This window comes from Rhyacophila brunnea, unplaced genomic scaffold, assembly GCF_057557595.1.
Source record: "Rhyacophila brunnea isolate RB1 unplaced genomic scaffold, BYU_Rbru_1.0 scaffold_7, whole genome shotgun sequence".
NCBI lineage: Eukaryota > Metazoa > Arthropoda > Insecta > Trichoptera > Rhyacophilidae > Rhyacophila > Rhyacophila brunnea.
Window position 1 is genome coordinate 18,820,891 of NW_028233339.1, and position 19,984 is coordinate 18,840,874.

Below are 19,984 nucleotides of genomic sequence, written 5' to 3' on the forward strand. Positions count from 1 at the left end.
ACTGGATCGATCACATGCCACACTACTCAGGTGAGTTTGAACATGGTCATTTTTTCTTTGGTCCAATCAGATTCAGGCATCCTGTAAGGCTGTTTTTTTAATGAATATTCAATCAATCTAAATTCTTTCAATAAACTATGTACCCATTTGACAAAGTATTTAATTTAATTTTAAGGTTCTGCCAACAGTATTCATTTATTAATCATTATTTTGTAAATATGTTTTAAGCTATACATGCGTAGCAGTTACAAAAAAACCTTAAAAATCAATAGAGTTTACTAAATATTAAGTTTAAGGTGAATTTTGCATAAACTAAAGGTACCTAACGGGAAAAATAAGAAGCTTACAATTTGAGACATTTTTTTGATAACTTGCTTTTTAATGTGTAAAATAAACTTACAATAAAATAAAACGATACAAAATGTCAGTTCGTTAAAGAATCCGATTTTATTATTAGATATTATTTTGTGGGTATGTTTATTATAATTTTTTTGTTTAATACCTAAGTTTTATTTAACGTACAGAAAAGGTTTTGATAAATTTATAGTTTTAAGGGTTTTATATTTATTTTTAAAAAATCGCGTGTGTAATATGAAATCCTTTCTACTATTTTCCCTAACAAGGTTTTTTTTATGAACATAATAATATACATTACAGCAAACTAACCGAATTATTTTTTCTCCATTATTATACAAATGTATGAATAAATAAAACAAAAATGAATGAATAGCCACTTGAATATTCGTTTAACTGACCATACAAATTAACTTAAATATAAAATATTCTGGATATCGCTTTTTTGTGGATGTTTTAAACTTTGTTTTAATACGGTAGCCGTGGTTAAATAGCCGCATTAAAAGTATCGGATCAGCTTAAAAGTTGAAGTAGGCGTCCATGAAGCGGTGTTTGGGGTAGCTCTTTTCACCCGAGAAACCTACAGCTGTACCCTGAAAGGTTAGAAGAGGCTCATTGACTTGTCTTTTTGACCCAGATTGTGTAAAGCTTCTCTCAATATATCCCCTATATCCGCTGGAAAAGGTTGTTTTCTGTTTCACAAAGAGCAAACTAAAGCTCGAAGCTGGGCTTTGTTCACCGCTCCACAATGATATTTAACGCCTTCCAATGCATTAAATTATTTCATAAGCTGTGTTTTCTATCGCATTATTGTCTACTGCTGTTCTAGTATTCTAGATAAAATACATTCTTTAATAATGGAAGCTTTTGCGCGCGCGTATAATATATTATTTTTGTATTTAATATTTATAATTGCATTCATTCATCAAAATTATTTTGTTTAAATTTCAAAGATCACACAATTATTGCATGCACATATTAATGAAACTGCCGATTTCTGTATAAAGAAGATTGCTATGGTCAGCTGACAGCAATTGATGCTAAAATAATAAAGTAATATCTAGTTACATAATTATTATGTTAATTTAAGACGAAAAATTCTCTTGATCTTTGATTTATTGTCTCAAATGGCATGTTAAATTACATATTTAACTGTGCGAATCATTGATTTTTGCCATTAGTTTATCCTCTAAAAATTACTTAGAGCAGCGTTTGTATTCATATTTCTAATAGAACTCAATATATAGGTTGGTACACACAGTTACTAACAGCAAAATGTCTATTTTTTATTCTCTTTAGTATTAATACTGATAAGTAAAAACCGAATAAGGCATCGACTTTACATTACAAGGTTTTTCTACTTTAAATAATTCAGAGTAATCGTTTACGTACAGTAAAATAAATTATGGCAAGTAAATTCAATCAATCTGTGTATGTATACAATAATGTTATCGTCATTCACAAGAATCACAAATCTTACTGGAAAATGGCATAAAAAGAAACTTCAGTGAAACACAAAAAATGCAGGGTTTCGAGAGTTTTCCATAACAAAAAATCACATTTTCAAAAGATTGATACTTTTCTTTGAATATTATGACTTTTTGTATAATTTATTTATTTACTAAGGTATTCTTAGGTTTTTTTATAAGCCATTAAAATGTCATATTGTTAGCGAGAATCGTCTGTTATTATATTATTATATACCTATAATAGCGTTATAATATTAAACAATTACTATAGGGATTATGTTGTTTGATTCTCTTATTCCGGAACTAATTTTTCTTCTCGGGGATCAAACCGCAAAACTCCTCCAATTTTTTGCAATAACGCACAGAGAACAAAGACACCAAACGTCAATCTGCATAATTTTTTAACGTATTTGAATGTAATTGTATTATCAAAAATATTGTGTATTTCTCGAAACAAATGATTTAGTATTCGAAAAATAAAGATTTAAGAAATCGTATTATAATATCGTACATTTGACGGCGGTGCGTTTTGGTCACTAGTGGATTATAGTTCATTTTGCGATTATTATAAAGCTATAAACCAGATCATAGTAAAACTTCAATAGAAAATATCATGGTATGAGATAAAAAAAATACTCTCACAGGATTGAATAACCAATGAGTGACATTGATTTAATATGTATACTGGTCGAGTATGTACTATCGGTAAATAGGTTTGTCACATATCAAACAGACTTGTAAACAAGAGTTTTTTGTATCTTCTTTGAAATATCGTGTTTCTTGTTGATATTATATGTAAATTTCATCATGGCCAATTTTCTCCGGCGACATTTTGTTTACTCTGCTTGTTTTCCTTCTTTTACTCTTTCTCTTTATTACAAGTTACGCTAATCCGTTTATAGGTAAGGGAGCCCTATAAGAAAATTTTAGTAAAGTGAGCTCCTGAACGTAATATTATTTATTTTAGATAAATTTAATAATAAGAAATAATGTTTATATTCACAGTAGTATTTGATGGCGTTTCTTCATGTATATTCTTGAATTGTTTCTTGTGTTATTAATATGTATATCGATGGCTCAGTCAAAAATTTCAAGTTTTGAGTTATGTTAGCCATTATATTCGTATATCGCTCCTCTTCAGTTTCATAAAATTATAACTCGAAAAAATGACTAGTTGTCTTCGTAAGGCCGATGTTTATATATGAAAATTAAGAAACTGAAACAACATTTTAGTTCCATAAACAAATAAATCGAGGTATCGCTTTGTAGAAATATTGTGGATATGGCATTCCATATACGCATAACCAGACATACCATTTTATAGTTGTGGCAACCTTATATTTATCTAGGTCTTTTCTCTTTGATCAACCATTACTCAAAACTACTAATTCCTAGTTGTAGCACTATATAACTGAGCCGTCGATGCTACCTGAAAGCTAAAGTGAGATACATAGAAAAAAGTCGATTGCTGATAGCTATACCTTCATAATAAATCAATAAGATTATTTTAAAAATTACAAAACTCTATTTTAAAAAATATGTTCTACATTCCATTCTAAAGAAGCCTCCATTGTTGCATTTTTTTATAAAAATTGTCTTGTAACTGTACAGCAATAGTGAAATAACTGAAATAATCCACTGTTGATAATATTATTATACAAAAAATCTTACCATTATCATAATATATAATTTATAAGCCGCAGAAAAAAAACAAAAAGAATAGTAACAGATTTGATTTGTATAAAACTAACATTAAACTTTAATATCTCGAAACTAGTATTTTCGACGTATTCCACTGTTGCTTTTAATTAACGGTTTATATGAATCGTTAGTTTAAATTGAGTTTAGTAGCATAACAATAGCGTTATACATTTGAATGATTGCTTTTACATTACGTAAAGAAAACGTGTACAAAGTCACTCCTTTAAGGATAAATTAGATTTTCAATAAGAGATAGTGTGTTTTAAACACATTATACAAATAATATATTTGATATTGTATGGATTTAACGATGAAAGGGGATACTAAAATTAGTATATTAATAATCCGTATATTATTATTGCAGTGACCGTACTAACGCGTACTTATAGTAAATCAAATATTAGCAAAAGATCTCTGCAAAGAACTTGATATCATTAAAAATTTATGTAACTTTTACTAATTTCCAATATAGGCAATTGATATAATATCATATACTAGTTAAATAGTCATAACTAATAATAACACATTTTTCGATAATTAATACCACCAATTTAAATTAAATAATATGTTTATTTAATATAAATCACTTATATATGAATAAACTAACTAAAATTATATAGTTATAATACTATACATATACTACATACTATTAATTTATAATTATTCAGAATCATATTGTGGTGAGAGTTAAAATTTGTATGATAATATTATTTATTAAACATTTGAAGATCACGTCACGTGGATTGTGTATTATAGAGGTGGCATGCTCTTTTATTCTTGCTGGGTCACTAAGCCGTTTTGAATTTTCGTAGCAAAAATGTATACTGAAATGATAACATACATGTAGGTATAGTATTACAACAAATTTAACATAAAATCTTATGATCATCATTTTATTATATCAATGCTAACTGTTGGCAATATCTAAAACAAAACAAAGAAAAGGAAAATCACCAACAAAGTGTTATATCCAAAACCCTTTCAAAATACGTTGCAATACAAAAACTCATATGAGAGACAATGGTTATGTAAGACACCAATAATAGCCTTTTACATTTTATTTTTTTGAAAAACAACATATTATTAAATTTGATTGCTACATTAATTAAATGTGTACATGTTTAAGCAAACGTTTTTTTGTTAATTCTACTTTTTATAGTGTTACCCAAAACAATATTGACATTATACGTAACTGTGTATTAGACCAGGGGGGGGGGGGCAAACTTTTTGGATGGAGGGCCAAATTCAAGAATTCAAAATGAGCGGCGGGCCGCAAGTAAAATAACATTTTTAGATATACACTATTTACTATCACGAAAAATAAACATTACAAAAAATTAATGGGAAGAATGAAACTGTTGTACATTTTTGAACATTTTTTAAATTCAGGTGTTAATTTTGTAGTTGATATTCTCAAAACTGCTTCTAAATGGGCATCGGAGATATTTGATGGTAAAATTTTTTTATTGAGGTTCATGATCGAAAATGTTTGTTCACATATTATATAGGTTGATCCAAAAATAACGAACATTTTTCTTGCATAATTTTTAAGTTGGTCGAATTTGTCTGAATTAAAGGCATTGTAAAATTTGGAGATTTTTTCACGACAATGCAATTCTCTTAAATCAGTGTCACACTGCAGATCAATAATCTCAAGCTGTAGCTCTGTCAGTACACTATCAATATATATTGATCTACTTACAATATCTACATCCAGAACGAGATTACAATCCGAAATTTCTTTCCATTCATTCGCTATCGATGTTCAACGTAGAAAATAGTGGTTACATATTGTGAGACGAGACGCAAGGAAGACATACTGAGATAATACATTTACGAAACAACAAATTCTTCAAATTTTAATCTATTGTCAATATTTTTTAAAAAATTATAAAAAAGTTATTCGTAATCAGAAGTACAATTTTATTAATAATGGCCCGGCGGGCCGCAGTTTACTCCCTGTATTAGACAATATACGACAATCTATAAGTAGCAAAAACTACTAAGCGAAGATTTAAGATTTTTATATTCATTCAAATTATAATATGACGTAATCAATACATATCTGGCAATACTATTTGCTGCCTACGAGGGTTCGGGGACCAGTCCGTAGTAAAGGCATGGGTATCTCTTATCAGGAATTTCGGGTTAGATTCCAGTTATGTTTTATGTAATTTTCTTCACTCCGAGTGTTTCTATGATTATTTTGTTACTACTAATTTGTCATTATAATTGGGCCTTGTCATCTGTTAGTGTTAAAAAGATGGAGAAGAATGATAATTATTTTCTGCATTAAGTAAATAAGATATTTTTTCAGTTTACTATGTCGTTGTAATAATGTCAACGACTCAATAATAAGCGACTATGTAACATTTATATCGACACGTAAGTGATATCGTTACAACTTGAGATTTTAAGTAATAAAGTAAAAAGACTATGTCGGGAATCTTTTGCAGCTAATATTTATTTTGTTAGACAATTATATGATTAAAACCACACTTTGGTAAAATAGAGAAGACCAATTTCTATTCAGATATACTATTAAAATGAACAAAACATATTCAATTTGTTCTGTTTTTTGGTTAAGACAAATAATTGCTACGCCTTACTTGGCATTCCTGTCATATACTTTGATGTATTCTACAGGTGTATAATAATTTAAAGTATATTTTAATGTGTGTTGTTATTCTTTTCGTTTCGTATAATCATTTACTTGCAACAGGCAGTTTTCGTTACTGTTGGCAGAACTAATACGTAAATATATACATACATTATTATATTAGATATATATAATATTATACATTGAGAAATTTAATAGAATGCTTGCATTTTACTGAGTGATATTTAAAAAAATCAAAAATTCCATTAAAAATTATTTTTTTAATAGTTAATTAAGTTTTTAATAGTATTTATTATGATAAAACTAACACGGGACTATATAATATTTGAGTGTACACGTATACTTATTTAACTTATGTTTACTAGAAGAAACTATATCACGTTATGCCATATCGAGAATTCGAGCAGGTAATCAATAATAAATTAATTGATTCGAAGCGACAGCGTCTCGAAGAATAAGATAGTAAGAAGGTCTACGCCGTAGACTATCTACAGCGTAGACATGCTGTAAAGGTATTAATGGAATAATATGATTTCCAATACTGTATTAAAATTTCTAAAAAATTCTTGGCAGAATTAAGAGTATAAATGAAATTTTTTTTATCTATTTCATATTTCATCTCTGTTCTGGCAGAACACACTTACTGGAGAATACTAGTTTTGAGTAATTTGACTTTGAAGTTGTTAAAATGTTTGAAATGGTCTATCATGTGAGTTTATTAAGTAATCGTAAAAAGGGTGACTTTAAAATAAAGACTCTTTATTTATTAAAAAGGTTTCCAGACGGTAAAGTTTGAAATAAGGAACATTTTGGCATAACTAACTCAATATGTCATTTTTTCGAATTAGTGTCTTCTGCCAGAATAGTGACGATTTAATATCTTTTGTCTTTGTTTTGTATTATTTTTTTTTGTTTTTTTTTATTTTGTATTGTTTTTAATATATTTATTTTCATTCATTTTAAAGAGCAAATAAGCATAATAATCCAAATAGGTAAAGTAGTCGCTGTTTTAGGTGGGTTATCTTAAGATATCCAGAGTAAATGAGATATATCACATACTAGGGGACAGTTGGTGTATTTAGATTTTTGTGTATATTATATATAAATAATATATCAATATCGTCAGTCAGGATCGATCCACTGTTTGATAAAGGCCCTACCTAAAACCTTCAATCCTTCTCGGTCCACAGTTCTTCGCTGCCACGTACACTCACGAGAATTTATGAGTTCGTCTATCTAGCGGGTGTCAGGGCATACCTGTGATCGTTTAATGCCCCTTCAGTACCATTTTATGCACAGGGTCACCCAATCATCGAGAAACATGTCCAGAACATTGCGATTTCATCTGATTATCAACCTCTATCATATTGCGAACTCTTGTCTGTTTCCTTATTTATTACTTTATTTTGTGATTTTTCACGTTACACACAACATACACCAATCCACACCATGTTGAAATACTAATAATTTTTGGATTAACTTTACATTGACGGTTCATGTTTTACATGAATACGCGAGTGCTAATATCATACCTTGGTTGAACACTTTACATGGTGGGAGATCACTTTTGAAGATACTATACAGGCGTCCAAATGCATTCCATGCAAGTATGGTTCTGATAACAATCTCATCATATATAATTACATTGATACATTTATTACAATATACATTTGTGTGTGTTAATTATTATGTCTTTGTATGGTTATTATTCTGTACAATATGTAAATATAAGTGTCAATTAATATAATAACATCAATTTCAAGTTAAAAAATGAATAAAAAATAATCACGATATTACAGGATTCCAAAAAGTATGAAACTGATGTTATTTAAACTAAATTACAGTTTTTCATGTAGTAGCAATAAATAGTATTAATTCGTGTGATTAATTAATAACACACGTGTGTTTTTGGCCAAAGGGCAACGTATATCTCATTTATACATCAGCGACGAAATTGAGATTTCGCAGCATGCATGTGGCGAACATTTTTCAATTAAACCGAACTTTTCACGACTAAAAATAAGTCATTATTAATAACCGCCATTTATTATGGTTGAAAATATAATAACTCTTTTAAAATATCCATAGGGCATGCCATAATTTGACCGAATTAATTAATAACTTAACATAACAATGTTAGATCATACTTATTATTTAGTATTGAATTATTACTCCATGCAGAATGGCTAGATTATGAATTTAAAAATAGAACTACGATTGATAAAAGATATTCTTAAATATACACAATTTGAAATAGGTGGGTCAGATTTACGTCAATCTATTTTACCATTAGCAATAGATATGAGTTCAACTCCCGCTGGGTGTTGTATTGTTTTCAAAGATTTTTTGCTAGTAGGTATATATCTGAGGTATTTAATTATGTATGTTCAAATAAAAGTGTTACATTCCCAAATCTTGTAAATAATTCATTTAAGAAGTTTATAAAGTAGGTATATTCTAGTTATATAGGTACTCAACAAAGTAATTAAATCATTGTAGAAATGACATAGAATTATGGAGAATTGGAGAAAACTATCATGAAAAGTAACGTTTTTCTATAACACTGATAATTTATTTATCGACACTGTGAATTTAATAATAACTTAATATTAAGATTTTAAATTCATCCGATGTTTAAATATTTTTGTAATACTTTAACTGTAAAAAGATTATACTTACGGTAACCGCAGAACGCATAACGGGTAAAATGTTTTTTCAATATTTAAAAAAAAATGATAAAGCTCCCTATAGTAATAATTCACTTATCTATTATGAATAGACTTAAGAGCTGAAGTGAAAAATACTGACAGTTCAATATCCCAATAAAAAAAGGGTCTACATGTATTAATTTAACCCTTGTAAATCCTAATTTAAAAATCTCTATGATATAAGTATTATTATATCTTTGTTACTGTATGTAAGTTGATTGTTTTTGTTTTGTACTTTATACTTTTATACTCAACCCTAGTTTCGACATATCACAATAAATTTCTTCTTTTTGGTGTTAACTTATTTTAACTTTGCAGGTAACACTTAATCTGTTTTGATCAAAATTAAACTTGTAATTACTTTTAAATTTTACTTAATATTTTTAATTGTAAAATTAGCAATACAGAGTATTTAAGAACGCAGAATTATTTATTGTATGTACCTATACAATTTTTATTGCACACTAAAAATAAACATATTAGAGAAAAAATATTCCTAACTGAATTCGATTTGACCCGGCAAATATTGCCTCCATACACAAGTTGTGCTGGGAATATTATGGTTATGGGTTTAAGTCCCATTTATTGCAAATATTTAAAAACAAATCTAATAATTATGTTTTTTTATCCCGAAAAACAATGTAAGCATGACGTATTCAATAATTTCATAATTAAAATAAGTATAATACAATATTAAGTTTAATATGTAAGTAGGTACCTGGTTTACGCTATCAGTAAAGATAACGGAACAGTATTTACGAAGGTAGCCATTATAAAAACAATGAATTATTCCGAAAAATTCATAACTCAATAGTCACGCCCTAAAAAATATATTATTACCTGAAAAACACGAAGTGAACTTTCCCTAAAAGGGTTTTCTTCGACAAACGAAACGTGCAGAAGAAATAAACCAGATAACAAAGATAAGAACTTATTGGAATCTCTTTGCGTAGGTACAGCAACGCAGAAGTTTTAAGTGTTTCAAAAGTTAGCTTTGGACTTAACGAGATCTACATGTCGTGAAATTCAGGGAAAATGGAATTCCCCATTAACATCCGTACTAAAATTTCATGAACATCATTATTTTTGTAAGACTTAAATAAAATTTACTATGGCTTAAAAAATTAAATACTTAAGTATATATTGTGCCTGCGATAACCGAGGGTTAATGCATCGACTTATAAAGTCATGTGTCATGGGCTCGAATCCGTGTCTCTGTCTCTCCAGCCAAAGCTTGGTATTCTCATGAATCTTTTTCCATCTCAGGATTCATCGATACTTACCTTCTTCGGAATGTAGAAGTCACTCATCCGATGCAGGTGTACCACTCATCCAAGTCGGAGCATTTTTATATGTATAAAGCAGTGGTGAAGGGTGGCTTTTGGAAAGAGGTAAGCTGATCTAGATCAGCGTATGCTGATGCTCTAGATCAGAGAAAAAGAACACACTAATGACAACGACACACTAGTTCGACGAAATTTTATTAGCTCGCTGACAACATACAATTGAGCGATGATTTTAAATTATGTATTTTCCTAAACATTACACATCAAAAATCATTAGATACAATTATGTTTTATTTTTAAAAACAATCTCTATTATTAATATCATAGATTTTTTTAAATTATCTAATTATCAATTATTTTGGACAAAACTGCAGTCATAGACAATAATATTATAATATGCAAAGATTTTAGACTTGCGCATCAGAACCTATAGTTTTACATACATTGGGATACACATCCTGAAATCACGTGACATAAAGTGCATACAAAAAATAGCATTAGCATTCTCGGCGAATAATCCCATAAATACGTTAAAGACAGATGGCACACAGTGGCACATTTTTTTAACCTTTCACAGATGGTGCTGTAATCTCTATTTATTTATAATACATCTATATATATATATATATATATACGACAGACGTCGTTGGCAAATTAAACTATTTTTATATAATATAAGTGATTATTGAAATACCTACGTCAATATGCAATTAAACCATTAATCATTGCACTTCCATTATTTACAGGTCCATATATTCGCCTCAGGATCTTTCTTTACAATCAATCCGTTTACTCATTTAGTACTGACACCGCGACTGGCGCGTTTGCGTTAGTTGGCCATTCGATATAATTAACATGATATTTAAATGTTGTAATTAAATATTAATTAACAGCTCAGCAGTGTTTGTGTCAATAATAAGATAAGCAGTTTTAATTTACACTATGCATAATTTGAAATAAATAACTAGCTAAATAAAGATATCTAATAGCTTTTCAATTACAGTGTGCAAGTATACCCGATAGAAAGTCAGTTGAATAAATCCACATATAGTATCCAATATCCATATATCCCAAAGTAAGTGCCAAAAATAACTTCTAAACCCTCTTCATCATAAGACTGTATTTATTTTGATACGGGGGCTAAACCATCGACCCGTTCTCAAACCTGTTCCAATCTAGTGAATTATAAAGAAGATTTTATAATGTACACAAAAATATGGAATTGTCAGAAATAAATATTAAAACTACAGTGCGAAACTACTTTTACAGATAATTCTGTGGTATGCTTTAGTAACATTTATTTTACCTAAGTTTTCCTGAAGAAGATTTTCTTTTAGATTTAGACCATGTCCGTTCCTAATAAGATCATACGGGCCTCCACAAATTGGAAGTTTGTATCAACAAATTTTTGTTTTTGCGACAAATGGATGTTAGTCACATGCTCAATCTATTAGGTCCATTCTCTGACTATTAATACAAATTGAAAAACAATATGTGTATTTGCCAGACTCAGAATTCGAATCTGGGACCCACGACATTATAAACCATTGCGTAAGCCTTTGATCGTTTAGAATTCTAATTTCATTTCCCTAAGAGTTGTTCTAGTTGTTCTGTGATGAAGTTACAACTATTTTTCGTAGTTTAATTAGTAAAAAATAATATGAATTAACAATACAATTGAATATACATAATTTGAAAACACCTTACTATACAATTTATTTTAAATGCGATACCCGACAAGACTTGAGCCTGTAATCACTGGATTTGCGCCAATGTGTTTTAACAATTAAGCTACGGGCATCCTACTTCAATACGATGAATTAAACTAGAAGTTCTTATATGAAATGTTTATCGAATTTCGTTAATATGTTGGCTATCAGTTTTTGTATTTTAAATGAAGGTATTAATTTAGTGCCCCAATAAAAAAATGATTTATTAAATAATACATTTATTACTTACCTATATAAATTTTCTCATCTATAAAGTTACAAATTTAACTTATGCTCATTTGGCTTAGCAATGCCGATATTATGATAAGAATAAGGATATAAACATTGAGCCTTATATGCTACGATGTATTCCCCAGTAAATCGTTTAATACAACGTTCCCGCTACATCTCGAGAACATATTTTATTTGCGCCGCATTCCGCTTCCATTTTACATTCTCTCTTGGAAGTTTCGCAAATGTTTGTTCAGCTTCGTTGTACATTTATTATCGAACTTGGTAGTGGTTCCAGAACCTACCGCGGCGACCCACCGCCACCCCGAGTTTGCGAACGCGACATGTCCCAGCGACGCGATACACTCCGACAGTGGCGACACAGGAGCATTCGCCTCAGTTACGTAACAGTGGAAATCCATTATTGGACAGCGATAAAATGAGTTCCGTAAATTCATTAAAACTTTCATTTATTCATGATACGCTTCTTAGAAGTCAGTTGACTGTAAAACTAGTATTTATTATACACGTAGTTAGATTCATTTGTTGTGTCCATCATGTCGGGGTCATTATTTGTTAACGTCTCTATAAATTTATAAACTAGTTGGTATATAATAGTAAAACTATAAACTATCATTTAGCGTATTATTATTTATTAGCATTTAGTAAATGTATAATATGTAACAAAATGTATTGTTGTGAGTGGATGTATATAGGAATTTATATAAATAAATGAACACACGATATTATTATAATCGTTCTGTTTGAAAAGGGACCATTTTTTTCCTTTTCTCGAATTTTACTTTATTGTACAATCAGGGAACTCAGAAATAATGGGAACTGAAATACAGAACGGGTAAGGAGTAGCAGGTAACCGATCTCAAGTAACGAATGATCTGGGATAAACTTAAGCATGTGTCAAGAATATGTCATACGTCGAATACTGACAACTTTTCTCGGTGTATGCATTGACGCTCATTTAATATTGGTGTATTACACACACTATTGCACGTGCATACTGCGTGCTTCATTTTTATAGGACACTCACACATTCAAAACCGTGCATCAAAATGTAGTGTATCGAATATGGCCTATCGGAATTATATTTACTATTTGTTATGTGTGTACAATATATCGGTATAGTTTCCCGACAGGCCATGGTGTCCAATGATAGTAGTGTAGTGAAATAGCAGCGTAGTAGTAGAAGTGAAAATCACATGAATATATTGTGACATCACCGGTAATCGAACCCGGACTACGAAGGTTGTCTGACCATGTGAATAATATGTGAGTAAATTGACGAACCAAATTTAGGCATTATTTCTTAAATGAATTTATTCTTAGTACTAAAACTATAATTGAAATGAAAAATATTAAACAAATACAAATGCATCGGTTATCGGGTTGGGTAAATTATATGCAACATTAAATATGAGATTGAAAATTAAACATAACTGTTTTTAATATACCTACTGTAAATGAGGTTTTCTTTTCAAACAATGTTTCATTATATCATAAAAATATATTCATATTTGTTTGTGCTTATTAATATTTTTAGAATTTTAAGAAGGACAAGTCAGACGAAAATGCAATTTTTTTTTAGAACTCACTTATTTCCATTTTTGTTAAATAAATCTGGACCGGTTTCGTCCGCCTCAGAGGGACATTTTCAACTCTTTATTAAAATTGGAGAACTAAAAAAATGCGTTTTATTAGATTAATCGATAATACAATGCAGTTCCACCATGATTTGACAGTTATCACAATAAAAGAAAAATTCAGACGAAAACATTTAAATTACATACGTATATTTCTGTAAATATAATAGCAACATTTTAAGCACAGGAGTCAATGAAATTTAACCTAATAGTAGGACTAAAATGGTTATAACTTTTTATACAAAGCAGTTACAAGTTTGAAATATGTTTCATGCATAAATATATAAAATGTGGAGATGCTGTTTTAACTAATTTTTAATTATTTAACTTGTACTCGTTTATTCCTCAGCTCTTCAATTATTATTCATCTGTTGTATATCATAGTAAGACTACGTGTACATCGCTACGTGATATTTTCATTGTATTTCAATACGCCACTGTAAATAGAGGTTAGACTGGGGTCGAGCAATGGAGTAGGACATGCGCTTCGTTCATTTTTCATCATTTTCATTTGCTCTTTGAGGGAAAATGTCAAACTTGGCGCTTAGCATTTCCATTGCAAGGCGATCTATAGACTGCTATTATTTGTAACTACTTGTTGACATAAACACTTTTGTTAGTTGACCTTGTGTATTATTACTATTACAATCAATATACAATACATTTTCAAAAGTTGTCAACTGTAGTGCTGTATCACCTTCATAGGAGTTCTTAACATTATGTGATTTCCAAATCATTTAAAAACCTGGGCGAAAAATTTTTGATAGTGAAATATTTCTGGTGGGTTTAGTTTAATCATCCTAATTGTCGCAAAACCAGGCGACTATCAGTTACAGGTCATCAGTCGACGGTGATTGTAGAACATTCAGTTACCTCAAGACAACGGGTGTGTATAGGATCGTTCCCGCTAGACCATCGTTCACGAATAATTCCAAGCATACAGACTGATTCAAAAAGTTAAGTGCATGCCTAGTGCAAACTCCGTTAATCAAACCACCTGTATCCGTGTTACCGGCACAGGATTACTCCTTATTTATCATATAATCAAAAGTGTACAGTGGGAGTGCCTACTAGGACGTGAGGGCATGCACCAACGACCAGCTTCAGCCAAACCGCAGAACATCATAAAAAGTCAGTGCCTGGCATCCTACAAGTAACCACCTCCCCTCAGTATCCACATCAACCATCACAATAATTCCACCAATCAATACAGTCCACTATGAAAAGCGCAAACATACATAATTTTGAAAACGTCAGAGATATAATACCTATGCTATATTTTTAAATTATGTATATTGTTAATTGAATTAAAAATAACATAATTAAAAAAATATATGAATAATTAATATTATGGAAAAAATGTAAATATTACGAGGGTGGGTCAATAAGTCCTTAGAAAAGCCGACAGGTGGCGCGACTAGTACTGCAAGCGGTTTGTTTTCATGCAGCGGCACTACCGATTCAGTATGCTGCGAAGTTTCAATCAGATTGGTCGGGTTGTTGTGTGTTTCTCGTACATTTAAAAAAAAATTTGCTTGTGGAAAATGGAAAAATGGAAAATGGAGAAAATTGAGTTTAGAGTTGTTATTAAACATTTTAATATAAAAGGGTTAACAGCAAAAGAAATAAAAAATGAGTTGGATTTAGTTCACGGCATATCTGCTCCTTCACTTGCAACTATTTATAACTGGTTAAATGAATTTAAACGTGGTCGTACATCAACAAAGGATGAACCACGCTCAGGACGTCCTGTAGAGGTGACTACACCAGAAATTATCAATAAAATCCACGATATGGTGTTAAGTGACCGAAGATTAAAGTTGAGTGAGATAATTGAGGTTACAGGGATCTCAAAAGGTAGCGTCATTTCTATTTTACATGACAAATTGGGCATGAAAAATATTTCTGCAAGATGGGTGCCGCGTTTGCTCACAGTCGACAATAAACGCAGTAGGGTGGTGGCCTCTAAAGCCCTGTTGTCGCTCATGCAACGCAATCCGGATGAATTTTTTCGTCGCTTTGTGACTGTAGATGAAACATGGATACACCACTATACTCCCGAGACGAAAGAACAGTCAAAGCAGTGGATTGCGAAGGCAAACCATGTCCAAAGAAGGCGAAAACCGTAAAATCAGCTGGCAAGGTTATGGCTACTGTATTTTGGGATGCACGTGAAATTATTTTCGTTGACTATTTGGAAAAAGGAAAAACAATAACAGGGGATTATTATGCATCTTTATTGGACCAGCTAAAAAACAAAATTGAAGAAAAACGGCCTCATTTAAACAGGAAAAAAATCCTCTTTCATCAGGACAATGCCCGTGTTCACACATGTTTACGATCAATGGCTAAAATTGAAGAATTGAAGTTCGAATTGGTCGACCACCCACCGTATTCGCCAGATTTAGCCCCCCCAGTGACTTTTTCCTTTTCCCAAACTTAAAAAAATGGCTAAGTGGACAACGTTTTTTTTTCAAATGAAGAAGTCATCGATCGGACAAATGCTTATTTTGAGGACCTTCCGAAAACTTATTTTTCTGACGGTTTAAAAAAAATTGAGAAACGTCTAACCAAGTGTATTGAGCTCCAAGGAAATTATGTTGAAAATAAAAAAAAAATACAAAAATAAAACCAGTTTTAATGCTTTTTTCTAAGGAATTATTGACCCACCCTCGTATGTTGCTAGTATACGAGCATAAAAACTAATTTTCCAAATAATCCTCATACTCGTACAATGTATAGATCAATGTAAGTAATTTTATAAATATAAATTAAAAAGTTGTACCTACAGAGAAATTCTCCTATACGGAATTTAAAAACATTTTAAATTTGGTACTTATTAGGAAATATTTGCAAGAATAGTGATTTGTTTGGTAGCTTAAACACAAGGATTAAGTATTTTTTGAGGTTTTTCTAATTCGTTTATGATTGGGGCATTTCCAATTCATGCATTTTCAATTAAGAATGCATCTTCTATACCTACGTATATTCAGTTGAACAAATAGAAAAATTAATTACATTGTGACAAAGTATAGTCCCCTCATGCATAAATAAGCAATGATACAAATACACATAATTTAAATCAAATAACTTTAGAAAAGGTTAAATATTGTTTTAATATATTCATTCATAGGATACCAGTTGCACACGTTCCAAAGCTATTATGGAAAGAATAATAAACAGAGTTAATACAGCTTTATCCAAACTATATTCACTGTTAGTCTCTTAATATGAATTCGTATAAAAAAATATTATAAGCGATTCCAAAGACTGACAACGTACTAATTGGTCAATATTATGTTTGTATACTACAAAGAAAAAATATAATAAGACGCCCATCGAATATTTTACACAGTATTCTGTTTGTTTATTGCCAAAGGCATACTTGGATATAGTATTATTGTTAAAAATACTCATACAGTCTAGGCAACAAAAATTTAATACAAACATTATTGAAAGAATATGTTATTTGAGATGGTAAATATTTTTTGTTTGCTATGTGAATGTATATTGGTTTATTATTTGAAATAATGCACGTTTAAAAAGATAGTATAAATACAATAATACCTAAGTTATAGATACCATCAAATTCTCCATTAAAATAAAAAAAGTAAACGTGAATTAGATGATTATTTTAATATAACATAAATTGATTTATTACAGACATTTATTTTCCATATCATTACACACATTGCCAGTATACCGTGCACATTTTACAGATGATTTACTGTACTGCTTTGAACAAAAACCGATCTATCGAAAAAAGGGTGAAAAAGGTTCTCTGACAAAAATAAAAATATATATTGACGAGAGTAGGTACCTATCGTTACATTGTTCCATTATGAATTAACATAGAGGCCTGTAAAGTAGAGTTTTACATTAAAGAATTATTTTGATAGATTAACTGTATTATATTTTATAATATAAGTATTATATTATAAAGGAGTATTGTTTATTTATTGTATAATCGAACACCTTTCTTTTATTGAAAATATTAAATCGAACAAAAATATAAATCTTTTATTACCAGATACATACATTGGTTGAAAATTTTATCGTGTATGTAGCCATTATTTTTTAGATTGTGCGTATCATCGCTGAACCAAAATTAAATTTTAATCAAATTCATGTTATTTTTTAACTTAATTATAATAATTATATAAATGTAGACTTTAGTCGATTTATGAGAAGTTTCAAATAAATTAGTAAAATCCATGATAGGTACTGAAGGATGATGACAGTGTGAAATATCATTAACGACTGCCCAATATTAGAACAGAAGCAATGGTCTCTCGGAGCTCTGTGTAGACAACGCAATCACGGAATTGATCTCCAAACGGCTCACAAAATTCTTAAAAACAAAATAACAAAAGAACAGTTAAGTAGGTACAACAAATATCTAATTCTGGCCATTAAGAAAATTGAAAAATAATTTAACTAAGTTCATTAGGGAAAAGTTGTTACAATGTATTTTAACTAGGTGCTTACTTAGTTTCAATATATTTCACAAAAATAATGGAAACAAATCCCAAATGTTTGATAATTTTTAAAATATAAGTGAATTTATATCAAGCATGTATAATTTAAAGTAGGCTGTGATCTCCTATTCAGTATCAAAACACCTGTATTCTATGACACTCTCCCTTTATCATTATTCAACTATAATAAACGTATTGTATTTGCCTGAAGATGCTGAAATGTTACAAATTAAACCAACACTTTGTTTTGTAATCACAATACACACATACTTCGTTTTCAATTTATCGTGAGAATTATATTCTTCTCTTATCAGTCTTCTTTAGGGCACTCATTTTACTCATTGAAAGACTATGCTCTTACTATACAATATACCACTCAACTTAATTTGTAAACTATGCCTCAGTTTAAAGCGTGTATATTCACATTTTCTAATTCTCTTACTCCGGAGAGGCCTGTGGTATACCGTGAGTGATAGGATTCAAGTAACACGATGAAATGCAATCTTATTCTTGGTAAATTTGAAAAAAACTTGCTCACGTAAGTTGGTTAATGTAATGAAAATAGGGATGACTTATACTTTCCCGCCAAAATAACAATGGTAACATATTCTTCTTATTTGGCCATATCCCTCAGTTGGAACATTTGGACACCACGAGACGCCTTCAAGAATCCACCTGTCACTCCCCAGTCTTCTTTCATCATTCCAGGTCAAACCAGCACCCCGTAGCTCCGCCGAATACACTCTACATGTTATAGTATTTAGCGGCCTTTCAGGACACCAGAATTCAGTTGGATTGAAGAACAGGCAAGCCAGGTTGAGGTTCTCTTCTGGCATCCGCAGCACGTAGTCGAGCCAGGTCCAACGTCGCCTGTCCACTCTCAGCGTGATGAGAGGCTGCTTGGTGCGTTTATTGTAACTAAACGTACATAATATGCATGCTTTTTTATATTTCCATGATTGATTTTCGCCTTTGGTGCGATTGAAGAAAATCTATTCCGCAATCGGTGCATTGGAAAATATATCTAATTTACATGATCAGTTTTTAGATAATTTATTTACTATCCCACTTATTACTAAAGTATTCTATTTACAATTATACACAAGCGGTAAATAATTATGTTAATTTGTGAAAGTTATTAATGTAAATAGCATGAAATCTTTCAACGCTTGTATTACCATGCAGTAATAAAACGTATATGAAAACTTCTTAAAGCAAATGTACGCATAGAAAATTTACGATAATCTCGAGAAAATAGTCAGAAAACGTTGTCGACGCGGTCTGTGTAACTTGGGAACAGCTGTACCGAGTCTAGCCCGTTTCGAGTGCAATCGCCTCTGGTGGTTAGGGATGGCTTAACTCGCCTCGAGATTTCCAACATATCTCATATATATCATCCCAGAGACAAGACAATCGAATAATTTATGAGCTGTGCAAATAAAAAAGATTTGTAGACATCTCACGATTGTTAATATTATGAAACTTTAAAAGAAGTTTTATTTCAGAAACATTAGTATGGTAAATGCTGTGAAAGCTTTTTCTAATTTTATTTTCACAAATCTATGACAATTATTTAAATTGTTAAAAAACGACTGTGGTAAGACCGTTGTGTATTACTTTTTATTAAAGTATCGTATGTACTTATATTGAGTCTTTATTATAAAAATGTATTTCTAAATATCGCATGGTCAAAACTTATACAATAAAGAAGTAATATTATATTAACGTGAATATTACAATATTATTTTTTAATAATCACGTATAAATACA

General features: G+C 30.4%; 1 protein-coding gene across 1 annotated transcript in view; it reads right to left on the reverse strand.

Annotated features, from left to right (window-relative positions):
* Positions 1-19,984, reverse strand: part of Hs3st-A (Heparan sulfate 3-O sulfotransferase-A) — a 385,115-nt gene that overhangs the window by 187,715 nt on the left and 177,416 nt on the right. The window lies entirely within an intron of this gene.